This window comes from Salmo salar, chromosome ssa24 (genome assembly GCF_905237065.1).
Source record: "Salmo salar chromosome ssa24, Ssal_v3.1, whole genome shotgun sequence".
Lineage (NCBI taxonomy): Eukaryota > Metazoa > Chordata > Actinopteri > Salmoniformes > Salmonidae > Salmo > Salmo salar.
This window is the reverse complement of record NC_059465.1, coordinates 14,078,498-14,099,233: the sequence shown is the minus strand read 5'-3', so window position 1 is coordinate 14,099,233 and position 20,736 is coordinate 14,078,498.

Here is a 20,736-nt window from a genome sequence, read left to right as displayed (position 1 = left end):
ACATCGAGAGTGTGTATTGAGCCCCACAGTGGAGGTGTCATATTACCCATAAAACCTAGCGGTCAAACAGGGAAATGGTTCCAATACGTTTTCCACCATTCATTTTTTCCATAGGGGATTTTAGAAACAATTCAAATAAGGGCTGTGTTTTGTGTAGGCTTACCCTGGCATGACGTTCTGATAACCATGTAAATCTCTCTCGGATAAGGTGACTTTTATCAATATATTCCGCTCTATTTCCTCTCAGATTCGAAAATGCTAATTAGCATCAAAGTAGACATCGTGCAAAACTACAAATCCCTGCAAGCTCCTGCACGTCATCTCTAGCTGTGTCAAGTGTCAGTGTGCAGCGGGTAGGACGGAGTCAGGCGCAGGACACAGAACTGAGTAAAAACGTACTTTACTCGAATAAATCACAAACTAATTCCATACAGGGAAAATATTCCAGCTCGACACAAAAGAGCGACCACTTAACAATGAACAAACATGCACAAAACCTTGTGGGAACCAGAGGGTTAAATAGGGAATACATTATAACGTAATGGAAACCAGGTGTGTACAATCAAGACAAAACAAATGGACAAAGAAATGTGGTGGCTAGAAAGCCGGTGACGTCGACTGCCGAACGCCGCCCGAACAAGGAGAGGCACCAACTTCGGCGGAAGTCGAGACAGTACCCCCCCTTGACGTGCGGCTCCAGCAGCGCGCCGACACCAGCCTCAGGGACGACCCGGAGGACGAGGCGCAGGACGATCCGGGTGGAGACGGTGAAATTCCTGCAGTCAGGAAGGGTCCAGGATGTCCTCCACCAGCACCCAGCATCTCTCCTCCAGACCGTACCCCTCCCACTCCACGAGGTACTGAAGGCCCCTCGCCCGACGCCTTGAGTCCATGATGGCTCGCACAGGGCCCCCTCGATGTCCAGAGGGGGCGGAGGAACCTCCCGCACCTTAGACTGCTGGAGCGGGTCAACCTCTACTATAAATGCCAAGGAGGGATCAGGATGAGCCAGCACGGGAGCCGAGGTAAACAGAGCCTTCAGGTGACCAAAAGCCCTGTCCGCGCCAGCTGACCACTGCAGTCGCACCGGTCCCCCCTTCAGCAAGGAGGTAATGTGAGCCGCTACCTGACCAAAGCCCCGGATAAACCTCTGGTAGTAGTTGGCAAACCCTAAGAACCGCTGCACCTCCTTTACCGTGGTTGGAGTCGGCCAATTACGCACGCCTGAAATGCGGTAATTTTCCATCTCCACCCCTGACACGGAAAGGCAGTACCCTAGGAAGGAGACAGACTGTTGGAAGAACAGACATTTCTCAGCCTTGACGTACAAGTCATGCTCCAACAGTCGACCAAGCACCCTGCGCACCAGAGACACATGCTTGGCGTGTGTAGCGGAGTATATTAGAATGTCATCTATATACACCACTACACCCTGCCCGTGCAGGTCCCTGAAAATCTCGTCTACAAAGGATTGAAAGACTGATGGAGCATTCATCAACCCGTACGGCATGACGAGGTACTCATAGTGCCCAGAGGTGGTACTAAATGCCGTCTTCCACTCATCCCCCTCCCGGATACGCACCAGGTTGTAAGCGCTCCTGAGATCCAATTTTGTGAAGAAGCCCGCCCCAAGCAATGACTCTGTCACACTGGCTATGAGAGGCAGCGGGTAACTGTACTTCACCATGATCTGATTTATACCTTGATAGTCAATACACGGGCGTAAACCTCCATCCTTCATCTTCACAAAAAAGAAACTCGAGGAGGCAGGTGAAGTGGAAGGCCGAATGTATACCTGTCCCAGAGATTCGGAGACATATGTTTCCATAGCCGCCGTCTCCTCCTGTGACAGAGGATACACATGACTCCTGGGAAGTGCTGCGTCTACCAGGAGATTTATCGCACAATGCCACCGTCGATGGGGTGGTAGTTGAGTCGCCTTCTTCTTACAGAAGGCGAGAGCCAAATCGGCATATTCAGGGGGGATGTGCATGGTGGAGACCTGGTTTGGACTCTCCACCGTAGTTGCACCTATGGAAACACCTACACACCTCCCTGAACACTGACGTGACCATCCCTTGAGAGCCCTCTGTTGCCACGAAATAGTGGGGTCATGATAGGCCAACCAGGGAAGGCCCAACACCACAGGAAACGCAGGAGAATTGATCAGGAAGAGACTAATTCTCTCCTCATGACCCTCCTGCGTTATCATACATAGTGGAGCTGTGACCTCCCTAATCAACCCCGACCCTAAAGGACGACTATCTAAGGCATGTACAGGGAAGGGCACATCAACAGGAACAATAGGGATCCCTAATCTAAGTGCAAATGAACGGTCAATAAAGTTCCCAGCTGCGCCTGAATTTACGAGCGCCTTATGCTGGGAATGCGGGGAAAACTCAGGAAATTCTATACACACACATGTGCGCAACAGGGAGCTCTGGGTGAGTCGGGTGCCTACTCACCTGGGATGATCCACCAGTGCCCTGCCTGCTGCCTCGACTCCCTGGGGAACCTCCCCAGCACCGTGCCCTCTGCGGCCACATGTGGTGCAGGAAACGGCCCCACCTCCGGTCACCCTCAGAGCAGCACCCCCGAGCTCCATAGGTGTAGGGTCGGAGGTGCTGGGGGATGGAATGGACGGGCCCCGATCTGGACGTCCGCGGGTGGCCAACAGGTTATCCAGCCGGATGGATAAATCCACCAACTGGTCGAGGGTTAGGGTGGTGTCCCTGCATGCCAGCTCCCGACAAACGTCCTCAGGTAGATTGCACCGGTAATGGTCGATCAGGGCCCTTTCATTCCATCCCGCGCTGGCTGCCAGGGTCCTGAAGTCCAGTGCAAAGTCTTGTGCGCTCCTCATCCCCTGCCGCTCTCCCCTCAGGTGGATGATCGAATACTGCCTGGAAGCGGCGGGTGAAATCCTCGTAGTGGACCAACGCCGCGCCTTCTCTCCCATCGCTCCATGGTGTTCAGCACGCGATCCATGGCTGTGCCAAGATTTTGGAGCATCGTCGCATGCTGCTGGACTCGCTTGGACTCCCTGAGTTGTGCATCCATCTGGTGGGTGGCGACTGAAAATAATGCTACCACAATATTGCCCGGCTTCACCCACAAAAAACGTCCCTGTCAACAAAAGCATATACTGTAATCTCTAGGAAGTCTACTTACCAGACATAGAGTGAAATGTGTCCCTTGCTATCAAATAAACGTCTGAATCCAACTGCAACTTATTCCTGCTGTAGATTTTGTGTTATGAAGTCTCGCTTGAAGTGCGTGGTAGGCACTCGCCAGGAATACGGTGCTTTTGTTGGCAGGAAAGTATTTTTTTTGTGGAGCTATAATATAATATTGTGTTATGGTTATTTTCTGTCACCACCCACCAGATTTATGCACAACTCATGGAGTCCAACCAATACACGGACTCCCGATGTTGTGTCCTAAACCTATGTCATGCGGATAGTTTGTGTTTCCATTTATAAAACATATCCTTATATTGTGTTTATAAACATCATAAGCTTTTTAGTTGTTGTTTTCCACTTAGTAGAGAACACTACTGGCATAGTCTTGCCCGATGCTACTGTAATATAGCACAACTACCGCATCTTTCGCTCGTGACTTGAGTGACTGTAGAATTAGTCCTACGTGGAACATAGACTTTGCCCAACTAAAAACGTTTGCTTTATAACGATAAACCCAGCTACCTGGCATACACTTTTGATAATGAAAGTAACTTTGTAACACAAGTAGTCCTATTTCCTGTAAACCTGCACGCGGGGTGGATCCGCCCACAAGAGCATAGTGCATTCTTGTTCTGTGTGAGAAACTGAAGGCCAAGTGTAGAGTGAATAGAGTGTGTCCCTACTGTAGACCGCAGACCCTCCTATTGGTTCCTGCATGAACACACCCCCCCTCGAGCACGACATCTTCATGCTTGGGGGTCAAAAGGTATTAAAGATAAGATAGGAGAACAAGTCAAAGGAGACAGAGGGGAAAACAACAACCTAAGCGGTGGTGTATCTGAATGTGCTTTACTTCCTTGCGGAACGGCTGAAAGGACCTGGGGATAGTGGACAACTGTAGGTCGAGTACAGGGCTTAACATGTCCCTGGAGGAGATTTCGACTTGAAAAAGCGGAATATTTTCAGAAGGAGTTGGGTTATTGGTTAAAACCTGTTAGGGCTAGGGGGCAGCATTGACACGGCTGGATAAAAAACATACCCGATTTAATCTGGTTACCACTCCTACTCAGTAACTAGAATATGCATATACTTATTACATATGGATAGAAAACACCCTAAATTTTCTAAAACTGTTTGAATGGTGTCTGTGAGTATAACAGAACTCAAATGGCAGGTCAAAACCTGAGAGATTCCTTTACAGGAAGTGGCCTGTCTGACCATTTCTGGAACTTCTTTGCCATCTCTATCATTTACTAAGGATCTCTGCTCTAACGTGACACTTCCCACGTCTTCCATAGGCTCTCATAGCCCGGGAAAAAAGAGAATGTCGTCATTCCAGCCCCAGGCTGAAACACATTATCGCCTTTCTCAAGTGGCCCATCAAGAGACACTAGCTTATGCGCGTGACCCCGACCGCCCCGCCTTTGGGATTTTTTCCTCTGTTTGCCGAAAAGGAGATTCCCTGTCGGAATTTTACCGCTTTTCTACGAGAAAAATGACGTAAAAATTGATTTTAAACAGCGGTTGACATGCTTCGACGTACGGCAATTGAATACTTTGAATTTTATTGTCAGGAATTGCGCCAAGCCGCGACACTTCTTTACTATTTCGGATAGTGTCTGGAACGCTACGAACAAAACGCCGCTATTCGGATATAACGATGGATTATTTTGGACCAAACCAACATTTGTTATTGAAGTAGACGTCCTGGGTGTGCATTCTGACGAAGACAACAAAAGGTAATGACATTTTTATAATAGTAAATATGATTATGGTGAGTGCTAAACTTGCCGGATGTCTAAATAGCGAGCCCGTGATGCCTGGGCTATATACTTAGAATATTGCAAAATGTGCTTTCACCAAAAAGCTATTTTAAAATCGGACATATCGAGTGCATAGAGGAGGTCTGTATCTATAATTCTTAAAATAATTGTTATGCTTTTTGTGAACGTTTATCGTGAGTAATTTAGTAAAATGTTAGCGAATTCCCCGTAAGTTTGCGGGGGTATGCTAGTTCTGAACGTCACATGCTAATGTAAAAAGCTGGTTTTTGATATAAATATGAACTTGATTGAACAAAACATGCATGTATTGTATAACATAATGTCCTAGGGTTGTCATCTGATGAAGATCATCAAAGGTGAGTGCTGCATTTAGCTGTCTTCTGGGTTTTGGTGACATTATATGCTGGCTTGAAAAATGGGTGTCTGATTATTTCTGGCTTGGTACTCTGCTGACATAATCTAATGTTTTGCTTTCGTTGTAAAGCCTTTTTGAAATCGGACAGTGTGGTTAGATTAACGAGAGTCTTATCTTTAAATGGCTGTAAAATAGTCATATGTTTGAGAAATTGAAGTAATAGGATTTTGAAGATTTTGAAAATCGCGCCACAGGCTGGCAGTGGATGTTACGTAGGTGGGACGAATTCGTCCCGCCGGTCCCATAGAGGTTAAGGGAGGAGGGTTGGAGGGAAAGAGAGATGAGGTTGAAAAGAGAGGGAGAGGGTATGTCAAGGAAGATTGGTGTTAAGTTCAGACAGAGTGAGCCGTATGCCAGTTAGAGTTTTGAAGGTGAAATGGAAGAGGTGGAAGGTGTGGTGAGGAGCTCGGAGCCCGAGCCTTGCATTGATGGACATGGTTATGATAGAGATAAGTTTGGTATTGTATGAGTTAGATTTTTGAAGAAGTTGGATCAAGACATTTTGTCTGATCCATTGGTGGTTTCAGGTTGGGTGGAAAAGATGGTGGGTGTTGTTGAGTTGGTGAAAGTCATCCAAAATGGACTTTTGACGTTTGTGTTCTTCTGCTCAGAGGTAGCAGGCGCTCCGTGTGACGCAATTTGGAAAAATACCTTTATCTTGCGTTACGCTTAGGTACGTGGCTCCAGTGAAGGGAATGATTTCTGGGGTAACGTTAAGTGTGGAGATGGCGCAATTGAAGTTGAAGATTCTTGGTGTTTGTGACGCCCGCCGTTTGGTGCGACGCAGACGGAGGGGACACAGTTTGTTCTTTTGAGCTTTGATTCAGAGTCTTTACCTGACAATGTGATGTTAGGATTAGGATATATGAGTTATGATGTTAGAGCTTTTGTGCCAAATCCACTGCGGTGTTATAAGTATCACATTAATGGGCATGTCGCAGCAGTGTGTAGGAGGGAGATTTCAAGATGTGGGAAGTGTGCAGGAGGACATGGGACAGAGGAATGTGTCGTTTTGTTGGAAAAAGTAGTGTGTGTCAACAGTAGGGGTGCCCATATTGCTGGGGATCGGAGGTGTCCGGTGCGAGTGAGGCCGATGAGGTGGCCAGGGTCAGAGTAGTGAAGAAGGTGTTGTATGCTGAGGCAGTGAAGAAAGTAGAGGAGAGTGGATCAAGGGTTAGGGATTTTGAGAGGATCCCTATGAAGAGTAGATCTCTGCCAGAACAGAGGTATAGGCCAATGAGTGATATATGTTTCAGTAAGGTTGGCTTCTTAGAAATGGTTATCAACTGTATCGCGGAGATGGAACGTAAGTAGATGTGAAAAAAGATGTTGTGGTGCCAGCTGCAAAGAAATACTTGGGGGTACGAGATTTGACTTCAGAAGAGTTACAGTGTATGTTCAGTGTCCTGTCCTCTGAGGCTGTTGGTCTGGGGTAGAATTAGATAGGGTTAAAGTAGTGGAATAAGGTGATGGGTTTTAATGAATATAGGGTTAGTTGGTAGAGTAATAAAAAATATCTGTATATTTTTTATTTTGGACCTTTCTCGGTTGTTCTTTCCCATGTTGTATCACAAAGTGTAATTGATCTGTACTGTAGCTCAGTTAGGGGCGGTAATGCAACGTATTGGATTCCAACCGCCGTTAAACCCTACTGAAATAGAAGAAGAAGGTATTAAAGTATTATCTGAGTTTTTTGCCCCCGTCTGCTGTATACCGGAGTCCTCCTTGCTAGCTAGCTAGCTAGCACACAGTGTCTCCCCTTCCTGCTGTGTACCGGAGTCCTTCTTGCTAGCTAGCAGTAGACGGTGTCCTTTACTCCCGCCTGCCCTCACCATCGTTAACAGAACTGTGGGAAAACAGTGCCCGACAGGCGGGGGTGAAGGACACTGTCGACTGTTTGCCCCTCGCCAGCTACTCTGGTACACAGCAGGCGGGAGGCGGGGGCAACACAGTGTGCTAACTAAGTAGCTAGCTTGCTAGTTAGCAACACTGTTTGCTACCTAGCTTGCTAGTTGGAGCAAGGTGTCGCCCCCGCCTGCTGTGTACAGGAGTCCTCCTAGGACAAGCTAGCTAGCACACAGTATCAGTATCAAAACCAATGACGAATTTTCAAACCACCGTTTACCCACATGTGTTCTGGCTCTGGCCCAACCAATCAGTTTTTATGGACCAATCAGACAGCCCTGAATGTGTTTGCATTCAGATCCAGACTCATTTCAGAGAACAAACTAATGTCTGTGGTCATGGTGTTTGCCAGCACAGACCATCATTGCCAGCAAAGATTTTGAAATTGTCAGCACCTACCATCCAAGTATTTTAAAATCCTCTTATTGCTGTAGCTAGGGAGAGTAAACCCAGACTGGAAGATGCCTGGGGACAATTCTTGACAACAAGCTGCAATGGGAGGAGAATTCATAGGCCATTCACTCATAGGCCCAAACTCTCAGTTGTCAACATCAAATAAGTTCTGTTTTCTTAGGAGGAAAAGTCTCTGCTGGGTCTTTGAGTGAATGGCCTTTGAGTTCTCCTCCCATTGCAGCTTGCTGTCAAGATTGTCCCCAGGTATCTGGGTTTACTCTCCCTAGCAACAGCAGTAAGAGGATTTTAAAATACTTGGATTGCTTTCAAATGTCTAATCAAAGTCTTACAGACCCCTAGGTCACATCACATAATACATCTGGACCTAGATCAAGCGGAAAAATCTTTACACTTGAGTAACTAAGCACATTTGTCATGAGACATTAGGCACCCCAAATAGACATCGGGCACCCCTAAGTGAATGTATAATTTGAACACTGGGGTTTTCAATATAAGTTTGGTTCAGGCATTGTGTGCAATAGTTTACTCTCCCGACAATCCTGATGGGAAATACAGTACAGTACAAACAGTACCTTAGGGTAAAATAATTTTCCTCTCGCAAACACACCTGTGTTGTGAGCAAACTTACTAAATCAAAGGTGTCTATAGAATTGGGTGCTCATCGGGGTAAACATGTAGTCCAAAAAATAAAGTATGAGTGATGGCATCTCCTATAAAGAAAGTATTTACAATGCATGGTGTACTTATTTGCATTGAAAAAAACATGACGTTTTTTGGAAGATACCACCATAAGGTCTTAGCACCTCTTGGACCAATAGTGATCTTACTATAGGCCTGCGTAAGTAGGCCCTATTAGACCAATCCCTGCTTGGCACAGTGGAGTGTCATAATAATGGAAAATTAGGGTACAATTTATACTTGGAAATTACCCCACACTCTTAGAAAAAAGGGTTCCAAAATGGTTTGTCGGCTGTCCCCATAGGAGAACTGTTTTTGGTTTCAGGTAAAACTCCTTTTGGGTTCCATGTAGAACCCTCTTTGGAAAGGGTTCTACATGGAACCCAAAATGGTTCTACTTGGAACCACAACAGCCTGCTCTCATAGACTAGACGTAACATAGTAAACGTACATCCGGGACACTCAAATTATGTGACGTTTGGTATGATTACATAAGACAGAAGATTCCTGCTGAAATTGCTTTTGCTGTGGCTGAAGGCGAGAAATTAAGCATGGAGAGGCCAGAGATAACCAGACTTGTAAATTGGGCTAAGGAACAGACGTTGGGTGTTGGAGAAACACCCCGCCAATGTAGCGGATGAAGGTTATGGACAGCGAGGAAGAAGGAGAAGAGCCGAGTGTAGTGGGAAGATGTATGTTGAGGAAGAATGGTGCCAGACATGATAAAGAAACATCTGGACCAGTAGGACTGACATTTTTGGAGAAAGTGGACGCTTGCCTTTTGGCAGATCCATTTGTGGTTTCAGGGTGGATGACAAAGGAATTGGGTGCAATTGAATCAGTGACGGTAACCTGTAGTGGACTTGTGATATTTGTTTGTGTTTCTTCTGACCAGAGTGAGCGGGCACTCCGTGTAACGCAACTTGGGTCAAGATCTGTTTCTTGCTTTGCCCTTAGTAAAAGGGCACCATTGAAAGGAGTGATTTCTGGGGTAATGTTAAGTGTGGAGGTGGAGCAATTGAAGTTGAAAATTCCTGGTGTTTGTGACGCCCGCCGTTTGGTTTGACGCAGACCCGGTGGGGAGCATGGTGAAACAGAGGAGTCACTGTCAGTCCTTTTGAGTCCGAGTCTCTACCAGATAAAGTCATGTTAGGATATATCAGTTATCCTGTTAGAGGGTTTGTGCAGAATCCACTGCACTGTTTCAGGTGCAACATTTATGGTCATGTTGCAGTAGTGTGTAGGAGGGAGATTCTAAGATGTGGGAAGTGTGCAGGGGGTCATGGGATAGAGGATTGTGTAGTTTCTGTGGATAAAGTTGTGTGTCAACTGTAGTGATGCTCATGTTGCTGGGGGTCGGAAGAGTCCAGTGCGAGAGAGGCAGGTTGAAGTGGCCAGAGTCAGAGTAGTGCAGAAGGTGTTGTATGCTGAGGCAGTGAATAAAGTAGAGGAGGATGGGTCAAGGGTGAGGGATCCTGAGAGGATCCCAGTGAGTAGTAGATTTGTTTTATGTTTATATATATATATATATATATATATATATATAGTACTTTTTACCCCTTTTTCGTTATATCCAATTGGTAGTTACAGTCTTGTCCCATCGCTGCAACTCCCGTACGGACTCGGGAGAGGCGAAGGTCGAGACTCATGTGTCCTCCTAAACATGACCCTGCCAAGCCGCACTGCTTCTTGACACACTCCTCGCTTAACCCAGAAGCCAGCCGCACCAATGTGTCGGAGGAAACGCCGTCCAACTGGCGACTGTGCCTGCGCCCGGCCCGCCACAAGAGTCGCTAGAGTGCGATGAGACAAGGACATCCCGGCCAGCCAAACCCTCCGCTTACCCGGACCAATAGTGCGCCACCTCATGGTTCTCCCGGTCGCAGCCGGCTACGACACAGCCCAGGATCGAACCGGGATCTATAGTGACGCCTGTAGCACTGCGATGCACTCGGGAAGCCCAAGAGTAGTAGATTTGTGCCAGCACAGAGGGATAGTGCAACAAGTGATTTATGCTTCAGTAAGGTTAGCTTTGTAGCGTTCCAAGCAATGGTTATCAACTGTACCGCAGAAATGGAACGTAAATCACAGAAAATGGATGTTGCGGTGGGCAGCTGCAGATCAGTTTTTCCTTTTAGGAACAGGAATAATGAAGGAGAATTTAATGTAGGTAGGTCGTGACTGGCCTTACGCTCCAGTGCAGTAGATGGTGGTGTATGCACCTTAAAGTTGGATGTGATCCGCCAATCCAATCCCAAAGAAAAAGAAGAAGGGTGTCTAGCAACCCAAAGGTTGCGTGTTCGAATCTCATCCCCAGTGCTTGACTTGGGATAAAAGAAGTGCAGGCGCTGTCTTTTTCCAAGACGGTCCATTAGATTATGTTCACCGAAATTCACAAATGACATTATGTTATAGAGACCTCTGATTATTCAATGTTAAGGGTTCATAGACATTTTCAATGACTTCTCTATGACTTTTAACCAAAATTTCATGACTATTATTATAGCCTTCATGAAAAAGTAAGCATTATTGACACTGGAAGGCTGCTGTGTCTTATCCCATTTAAGCCTACCGTCTCCTGTCGTTGTGCCCTTGATCAAGGCATGTAACCCCCTCAAAGTAGAACTGTACTGTTAGTCACATGTTAACGTGTGGTCAACCCTCCATCTGGAGAGCTCCTGGGTGTGCAGGCTTGGCTTTTTGAGCCAGCCCTGAAACACCCAAGTCTGCCTATCAAGGTCCTGTTGAGCATCTGACATTTAAGCTACAATGTGGTTAGACCAGGGCTTGAACAAAAGCCTGCACACCCAGTAGCTATCCTGGAGGATGGTTGCCACCCTTGATGTAAAATATTTCAACATTACTTTTGTATTTATAAAGGTATTCCCTCATTCAATTAATCAGGGATCTGATGGATAAGGTTGGCTACTTCAAAGCAAGGTATCTAACTAGACATGTTTATATATAAGGCTCAAATATTCATGTTTCAGTGGAGATCCATGCACAGCAAGTTATTTGTCAATTAGGCCATTAGAATATTTTTTAAGTTGTTGCAATTACATAGCTACTGCTTAGTAGAGGGGAATCCCAGCTTTCCAACTGTGCACATTTATTTTGGCTGTCTACAGTGCCAACCAGAATGCACACATTTTCAATCTGCACAATCTCGAACAGCCTACTGTTACACACAGATTCACAGACTAGCGACAAATAAACTTGAACAAAGCGGAATCAGGAAATGAATAGCCAATCTCCATTGCTATTCAGTGCAGATACCTCCTATATTCCACTTTGATCAACTTTTTTGCCTCAATGTGTGAATCTGGGCCAGCAATAGGCTACTTTGTTTTGTAGAATGCGGAATTCCCAAAAAATTAGAAGTGCGGTATGGAGCTGGGGATAGCTCCGGCCCAAGTTAAGCACTGGTCAGAAGGACTCATGGATACCATTTTATGTATCTGCATGCAGTTTGAAGGAAGTTGAAGGTAGCATATCGTTAGCTTCAATTGCTGAAAGTCAATGGGTATGTACTAGCCTGCTTCTCTCAAAACCAGGGAAGTAGAACTTCAAACTACTCCAAAGCTGGGTGGTTGGTCATTTATAGTCTTACAAAACTATACATAATAATCTGTATTTTATAAATTTGTCTGATAATTGTAACAAAATCAGATTCCAACTTCCACATTTACTCACAGCTTGTGGATTTTGTAAACAAAACTCCCGGAAGGCAGTCAGACAGCCATTTGCTTAGAGCCAATTTCTGCTTGATCCAAAAATGTGGTTGGAGGGGCCGTATGGATGGTGTGATGCAAATGCAGAGCCTCCGGAGGCACGCAGAGGCCAAATTGAGCTCTGCACCTCATCGCTGTGTGCCTCTCAAATTTTGGAACAATGTGGAGGGCTCTGTATAGTTCTGCATTGACATGATTGGTTGATGGTAGGTGAGGGCGGGAGGTCCTGTATAAACAGAAACTCACATCCTTGACAACAGCTCTGCGCTGCTCTGCGAAGCACAAGAAGTATAAATGCCATGACTTCTGCAGAGGGGATATCACTGTAAATGCTGCACGGCCAATGCAAATGTCGGATTGACCATGCAACACCTTTAACTCTAGTAGAAAACATTGCTAGCTAGCTTGGCAAATCATCATAACACTTGAAGAATCATGTTGTACTTTGAGGTAGAAGAACACTTTATATTCAGAGCCATATTTATTCAAGCGTGAATTTACTGAGGAGGAACTTGTGCAGCTGGACGTTGAGCGAGCACAGACGGAAGGTGAATGTCAGCGGCAGAGCCGGTAAACGAGCTGACTGGAGCAGTGGCGAAAGCCAGGTATGAGGGGGTTTTGTGGTGCAACTGCGGGGAATGCCAACCCACGGCAACCGACGATGAGTGTTTGTTCTGCAAAGAGTGGGACTTGTTACTGACATCAATTAGGGGGCTTGATAAAATCCGGCGAAGAAAGCAGCGCACCGTGAGACTAAGAGTAAATTTATGCTTGATCTCAAAAAGTGGTCGGAGGCACTGTATGGATGGTGTGACGCAATTGCAGAGCCCAAATTGAGCTCATCGCTGTGCGCCTCTCAAATTTTGTAACAATACGGAGTGCTCCATATAGCTCCGCATTGACATGATTGGTTGACGGTAGGTAAAGGCGGGAGGTCCTGTATAAACACAAACTCACTTCCTTGACAACTTCCTTTACGACAGCTCTTCACTGCTCTGCGAAGTTCAAGAAGTATGAATGCCCTGACTTCTGCAGAGGCCATATCACCGTAAATGCTGCACGGTCAATGCAGATGTCGGATTGACCATGAAGTGCCTTTAACAAATCACGAGGACTTCTCTGCGCTCATCAATCGTGGTGTGATATAGACGTTCTTCCATGTCCCAAAAATAAACTGGAAGAAGCAGCCCAGGCCTGCTGGACCGATTTGACAGCTGTCCATTGAGTAAGTGGCATTATTCTTCTTGTCCCAGCCCACAGTAACAAAGTGTAAAGAAGATAATATTTTAACGTTTGCAGTTTTATAATTGCACTCTGATCAAATTAAACTTTTTTTTGATGCGATTATTTGTATCTAGCTACTAAAAATAACAATTTATGTGCCCTTAGGTCCCAGGTTAACTTTTTCGACTGGTGATTGAATGGGCACTGAAGGGAGAGAGACTGGGACAAGGGAACAGAAGAGTCTTGCCTTCATGTGTTTGTGTCATGCGACGCAAATATCCCTTGCTGACAGAAGTGTACGTCTGATTGATTCAATGAGGTAGAAGATGTGATGGGCCTATTGTAATTACACTACGATGACTCCGCTTCACAGCCAGACATTGCCTAACCAACCAACTTGGTCAAATCCCTCTAATAAACCAGTACATCCTATTTTGTTACAATTCTGTCGAATCACAGTAATAAATGCCATTATTTATTTGAACCAGTACCACCTGTTTTGTTACTATCTACTATAAGTAATGTATTACAGTATGCCACATGATAGTGTTGTGTATGAAATAAAGCAGTCAGATCAATGTATCAGTAAGATTTGAATACATAAGGTAAATGGTAAAACCCAACAAATCATAGTGTGTACCTATGTAGTGACACAACAATCGATGAACCGTGGTTGGGTGGGGCGTTCAGAATAGCCCTCAAGTATCCTTGAATATTGATGTCTGTGCTCTTGATGTCTGGGCTCCTGAGTGGTGTAGTGGTCTAATGCACTGCATCTCAGTGCTAGAAGCACAGGTTTGATCCCGGGCTGTATCACAACCAGCCGTGATTGGGAGGCCCATAGGGCGGTTGGCCCAGTGTCATCCTGGTTAGGGGAGGCCGGGGTAGGCCGTCATTGTAAATAAGAATTTGTTCTTAACTGACTTGCCTAGTTAAATAGAGGTAAAAAAATATTTATATATAAATTACCTCCTCCTTGCTGGATGTGGGCTATGTTGACAGCCAGACGACGGCCACTTCCACTGAGATTTTGGCTCCCAGTATTTCACTGATTTGTGCATGCATCTCTGCAGGACGCACTCCATCGGGTCATTCCTGCATTTTTGAGTGGTAAGCTGGTAGCCATGCGGTTAAGAACATCTGGGCAGTAACTGAAAAGTTGCTGGTTTGAATTCCCTTGGCTGGCAAGGTGGAAAAATCTGCTGTTCTGCCTTTGAGAAAGTTAACCCCAACAACAACTGCTCCCCGGGCGCCGATGACGTGGACGTAGATTAAGGCAGCCGGCGTTAGTCCATGACCAGAGAGTGCAGGGCTTTGTAGGTTAGGGAATCTTCCTGTAGCCACCTCTTCTTCCTCTGTTAGCTCTCCATGGTAACAGCTGTGTTCCACTCCATTCTCTTCCCAGCGATGGACCCCACAGATGTGATGGCACACTGACTCCTGAAAAGGACATTTGGACATTTGATCACAAACAGGCATGAGTTCAACAGACAAGCATTGTTGATATCTGCACAGTGTTCTGGGAAATAAAGTGGTGAAAGAATGGGGCCAGGTTATTGGCTCCTGATTGACAGGGCAGATTAATGTCCCTAGAGCTCTTGGCACCAACGGGGGACAGGTGGTACAGTCACAAACACTTCAAGATGATCTGAGACCAGCTAAGGGGAGTGACAAATTTGTGGGGTTGTTTTTCTACAGTTACACATTGCTTTCAGAAATTATTCCAGATTTTGTTATGTTACAGCCTAAATTCAAAATGGATGAAATAAAATAAAAACCTCATCCATCCACACACAATATCCTATAATGGCAAAGTAAAAAGAAATAATTCAATACTTTGAAGAAGCACCTTTGGTAGTGATTACAGGTGTCTTTCTGGGTAAGTCTCTGAGAGCTTTCCACACCTGGATTGTTCAACATTTGCCCATTATTCTTTTCAAAATTCTTCAAGCTCTTCAAGCTAAATTTAACCCAACGCTGTAACTCGGCCACTCAGGAACATTCATTGTTCCTGACAATTAATCTTGATGGTTGTACAGTCGTCTCTGTCACGACTTCCGCCGAAGTTGGTCCCTCTCCTTGTTCGGGCGGCGTTCGGTGGTCGAAGTCGCCGACCTTCTAGCCATCGCTGATCCTCTTTTCATTTTCCTTTGGTTTTGTCTTGTCTTGTATCACACCTGGTTCCAATCCCATTCATTACATGTTGTGTATTTAACCCTCTGTTCCCCCTCATTGTCCTTGTCGGTGATTGTTTGTTTGTAAGCATTGTGCAAGATATGTTCTGGTGTGTGACGGGTTTGTACCCACTTGTATTATTTTGTATATTTTGGTTTTTGGAGTTTTTGAGCACTTATTAAACTGGTCCACTTTATACCAAGTTCGATCTCCTGCGCCTGACTTCCCTGCCACCAGCACGCACCCTTACAGTCTCAAATAAAACTGTGAAGGACCTCGGCGTTACTCTGGACCCTGATCTCTCTTTTGACAAACATATCAAGACTGTTTCAAGGACAGCTTTTTTCCATCTATGTAACATTGCAAAAATCAGACATTTTCTGTCCAAAAATGATGCAGAAGAATTAATCCATGCTTTTGTCACTTCTAGGTTAGACTACTGCAATGCTCTACTTTCCGGCTACCCGGATAAAGCACTAAATAAACTTCAGTTAGTGCTAAATACGGCTGCTAGAATCCTGACTAGAACCCAAAAATTTGATCATATTACTCACGTGCTAGCCTCCCTACATTGGCTTCCTGTTAAGGCAATGGCTGATTTCAAGGTTTTACTGCTAACCTACAAAGCATTACATGGGCTTGCTCCTACCTATCTTTCCGATTTGGTCCTGCCGTACATACCTACACGTACGCTACGCTCACAAGACGCAGGCCTCCTAATTGTCCCTAGAATTACTAAGCAAACAGCTGGAGGCAGGGCTTTCTCCTATAGAGCTAAATTTTTATGGAATGGTCTGCCTACCCATGTGAGAGACGCAGACTCGTTCTCAACCTTTAAGTTTTTATTGAAGACTCATCTCTTCAGTAGGTCCTATGATTGAGTGTAGTCTGGCCCAGGAGTGTGAAGGTGAACGGAAAGGCACTGGAGCAACGAACCAGCCTTGCTGTCTCTTCCTGGCCGGTTCCCCTCTCTCCAATGGGATTCTTTGCCTCTAACCCTATTACAGGGGCTGAGTCACTGGCCTACTGGTGCTCTTCCATGCCGTCCCTAGGAGGGGTGCGTCACTTGAGTGGGTTGAGTTACTGACGTGGTCCTCCTGTCTGGGTTGGCGCCCCCCCTTGGGTTGTGCCGTGGCGGAGATCTTTGTGGGCTATACTCGTTCTTGTCTCAGGATGGTAAGTTGGTGGTTGAAGGTATCCCTCTAGTGGTGTGGGGGCTGTGCTTTGGCAAAGTGGGTGGGGTTATATCCTGCCTGTTTGGCCCTGTCCGGGGGTATCATCGGATGGGGCCACAGTGTCTCCTGACCCCTCCTGTCTCAGCCTCCAGTATTTATGCTGCAGTAGTTTGTGTCGGGGGCTAGGGTTAGTATGTTATATCTGGAGTATTTCTCCTGTCTTATCCGGTGTCCTGTGTGAATTTAAGTATGCTCTCTCTAATTCTCTCTTCCTCTCTTTCTCTCTCTCTCTCTCATTCTCTCTTTCTTTCTCTTTCGTTTTCTCTTTTTCTCAGGACCTGAGCCCTAGGACCATGCCTCAGGACTACCTGGCATGATGACTCCTTGCTGTCCACCTGGCCGTGCTGTCCACCTGGCCGTGCTGACCTGTTGCACCCTCGACAACCACTGTGATTACTATTATTTGACCATGCTGGTCATTTATGAACATTTGAACATCTTGGCCTATTTTCAAAAAAAAAAAAAATTATGAAGTGTAATTAATTCTCCGCTGCTCTAGGGTGTGACTCCGGATAATAAATAAAAAGAATGAAATGTTCTGTTATAATCTCCACCCGGCACAGCCAGAAGAGGACTGGCCACCCCTCATAGACTGGTTCCTCTCTAGGTTTCTTCCTAGGTTTTGGCCTTTCTAGGGAGTTTTTCCTAGCCACTGTGCTTCTTCACCTGCATTGCTTGCTGTTTGGGGTTTTAGGCTGGGTTTCTGTACAGACATTTGAGATATCAGCTGATGTAAGAAGGGCTATATAAATACATTTGATTTGATTGTCTTCTTGGTAAGCAACTCCATTGTAGATTTGGCCTTGTGTTTTAGGTTATTGTCCTGCTGAAAAGTTAATTAATCCCCAGTGTCTGGTGGAAGCAGACTGACCCCGGTTTTCCTCTAGGATTTTGCCTGTGCTTAGCTCTATTCCGTTTCTTTTTATCCTAAAAAACGTCCTAGAGAAGCATACCCATTACATGATGCAGCCACCGCTATGCTTGAAAATATGAAGAGTGCTACACAGTAATGTGTTGTTAGATTTGGCCCAAGCATAATGTTTGTATTTAGGACATAAAGTACATTTCTTTGCCACATTTTTTTGCAGTTTTACTTGAATGCCTTATTGCAAACAGGATGCATGTCTTGTAATATTCTTTATTCTGTACAGGCTTCCTCCTTTTCACTCTGTCAGTTAGGTTAGTATTGTGGAATAACTACAATGTTGTTGATCCATCATCAGTTTTCTCCTATCACAGCCATTAAACTCTAACTGTTTTAAAGTCACCACAGTCGTCATGGAGAAATCCCTGAGCGGTTTCAGATATAATTAAATCCTTCCTCTCTGGCAACTGAGTTAGGAAGGACACCTGTATCTTTGTAGTGACTGGGTGTATTGACACACCATGTAAAGTGTAATTAATATCTTCACCTTGCTCAAAGGGATATTCAATGTCTGCTTTTTAAAATACTTTTATTTTTATACTCATCTACCAATAGGTGCCCTTAATTGCAAGGCATTGGAAAATATTCCTGGTCTTTGGGGTTGAATCTGTGTGTCAAGGTTGTCGTAGGTTAGAGACCAAAACGCAGCGGGTATATGTACACTCATCTTCTTTTATTAGGACAAAGAAGGGAAACCAAAACATATACAAAAACACAACGACGATAAACAGTCCTGTAAGGCATAAAGCTAAACACAGAAATAACCTCCCACAAAGTGACAGGTGAAAACAGGCTCCCTAAGTATGACTCTCAATCAGCAACAACGATGTACAGCTGTTCCTGATTTAGAGTCATACCAGGCCAACACAGAAATACAAAACTAGAACAGCCCCTTAGAAATACAAACACAAGAACATACCCAATACCCCAGAACATATAAATCAAATACCCCTCTACAATACACACACACCCCGAACCACCTAAATCAACTACCCCCTCTACATCGACACTTACACCAATAAACCCCAGAAACACTCTACACAAAATATCCCTCTATCTAAACACATACACAAAACCATGAAAACAAATACCCTCTGCCACGTCCTGACCAAACTACAATAACAAATAGACCCCTTTACTGGTCAGGACGTGACACTGTGTTTGAAATTCACTGCTCGACTGAGGACCTTACAGCTAATTGTATGTGTGGGGTTCAGAGATGAGGTAGTCATTCAAAAATCATGTTAAACACTATTTTGCAATCCATGTGACATATTATGTGACTTGTTAAGCACATTTTTTACTTCTGAACTTATTTAGGCATGCCATAACAATGGGGTTGAATACTTATAGGCTCAAGACATTTCAGCTTTTCATCTTTAATTAATTTGGAAATTTTTCTAAAAACATTATTCCACACATTATTCCACTTTTACATTATGGGGTATTTTGTGTAGGCCAGTGCCCCAAAAAATCTGAATTTAATAAATTTGAAATTCAGGCTGTAACACAACAAAATGTGGAAAAAGTAAATGGGTGTGAATACTTTCTGAAGGCACTGTAGGTAGCTACGTGGGCTAACGTAGGCTATTGAATTGCTTGAAAATACGTCCATCAGTGTCAACAATCTTTAGTCACGGTTACTAGGTAAAAATATTGCTTTGGACGCGTCTGCCGATGTACTCTTCCACACTTTGCTTACTTCCTTACAAATAAAGATTGCAGTACACTGAAGTATAACTGCAGTTAGAGTGCAGTATAACTGCAGTATGCTGCAAATAATAACACAGTTTTTTTTACTGCAGTAATTTTTCAGTGTAACTGCAGTTCAAATGCAGTACACTGCAGTTATTCTGCAATTACTCTGTCCAAAATACCACAGTTGACCGCAGTTACTGAAGTTTCAAAACCGCAATCTTTTTTTGTAAGAGTTGATATCTAGTGAACTCGTTCAAAACTGCCACTGTCCTGCTATGTCAGTTGGCCAACTGTGTTTACACTCGAACACAATTTATCCTTGCGCCCATCATCACAGCGGATTAATGAAATTATCACGTTTCAGGAGAAGACCCAGTTGCAGACAGTGTCGAAGTAACAAAAGTTTATTACTAGAACAGGGGGCAGGCAAAACGACAGGTCAAGGGCAGGCAGAGCTAAGTAATCCAGATCAGAGTCCATAAGGTACAGAACGGCAGGCAGTCTCAGGGTCAGGGCAGCCAGAGGTCAATAATCCAGGGTGGTGTGACAAGGTACAGAACGACAGGAAGGCTCAGGGCAGGCAGAATGGTCAAAACCGGGAAAACTAGAAAACAGGAACTAGAAAAGGACAGGAGCAAGTGGAAAAACGCTGGTAGGCTTGACGAACAAAACAAACTGGCAACAGACAAACAGAGAATACAGGTATAAATACACTGGAGATAATTGGGCTCCTGAGTGGCGCAGTGGTCTTAGACACTGCATCTCAGTGTAAGAGCTGGCACTGCAGTACCTGGCTTGAATCCAGGCTGCATCACATCTGGCCCTGATTGGGAGTCCCAATTGTGGCGCACAATTGGCCCAGGGTCGTCTGGTTTGGCCGGGGTAGGCTGTCATTGTAAATAACAATTTGTTCTTAACTGACATGCCTAGTTAAATAAAGGTTAAAAATTAAATAAAACATTTATTTTTTTAAGAAAACTAAAAAAATACAAGATGTGGGAGATGGGCGACACCTGGAGGGGGTGGAGACAAGCACAAAGGCAGGTGAAAAAGATCAGGGTGTGACAGAAATACACAGTTTGGAGAATAAAAAAAAGAATGCATTATTTTTTTTTTATTGTATAATCTAATATATACTTCTTAAGAATACTGAGCGTACAAAGTGTGAGCCACACAGCTTTGGATTTGTTAGAATGTCTATTTCTCTGCTTTTGAGAGGAGCTGGCTAGTACATACAGTACAAATTGACTTTCAGCAATTTCCCTAAGCTAACGATATGCTACTTTCAACTTCCTTCAAACTGCAGAGACATAAAAATGGTATCCATGAGTTTGTCTGACTCTGGGTAAGGAGTAAATTACCCAAAATTA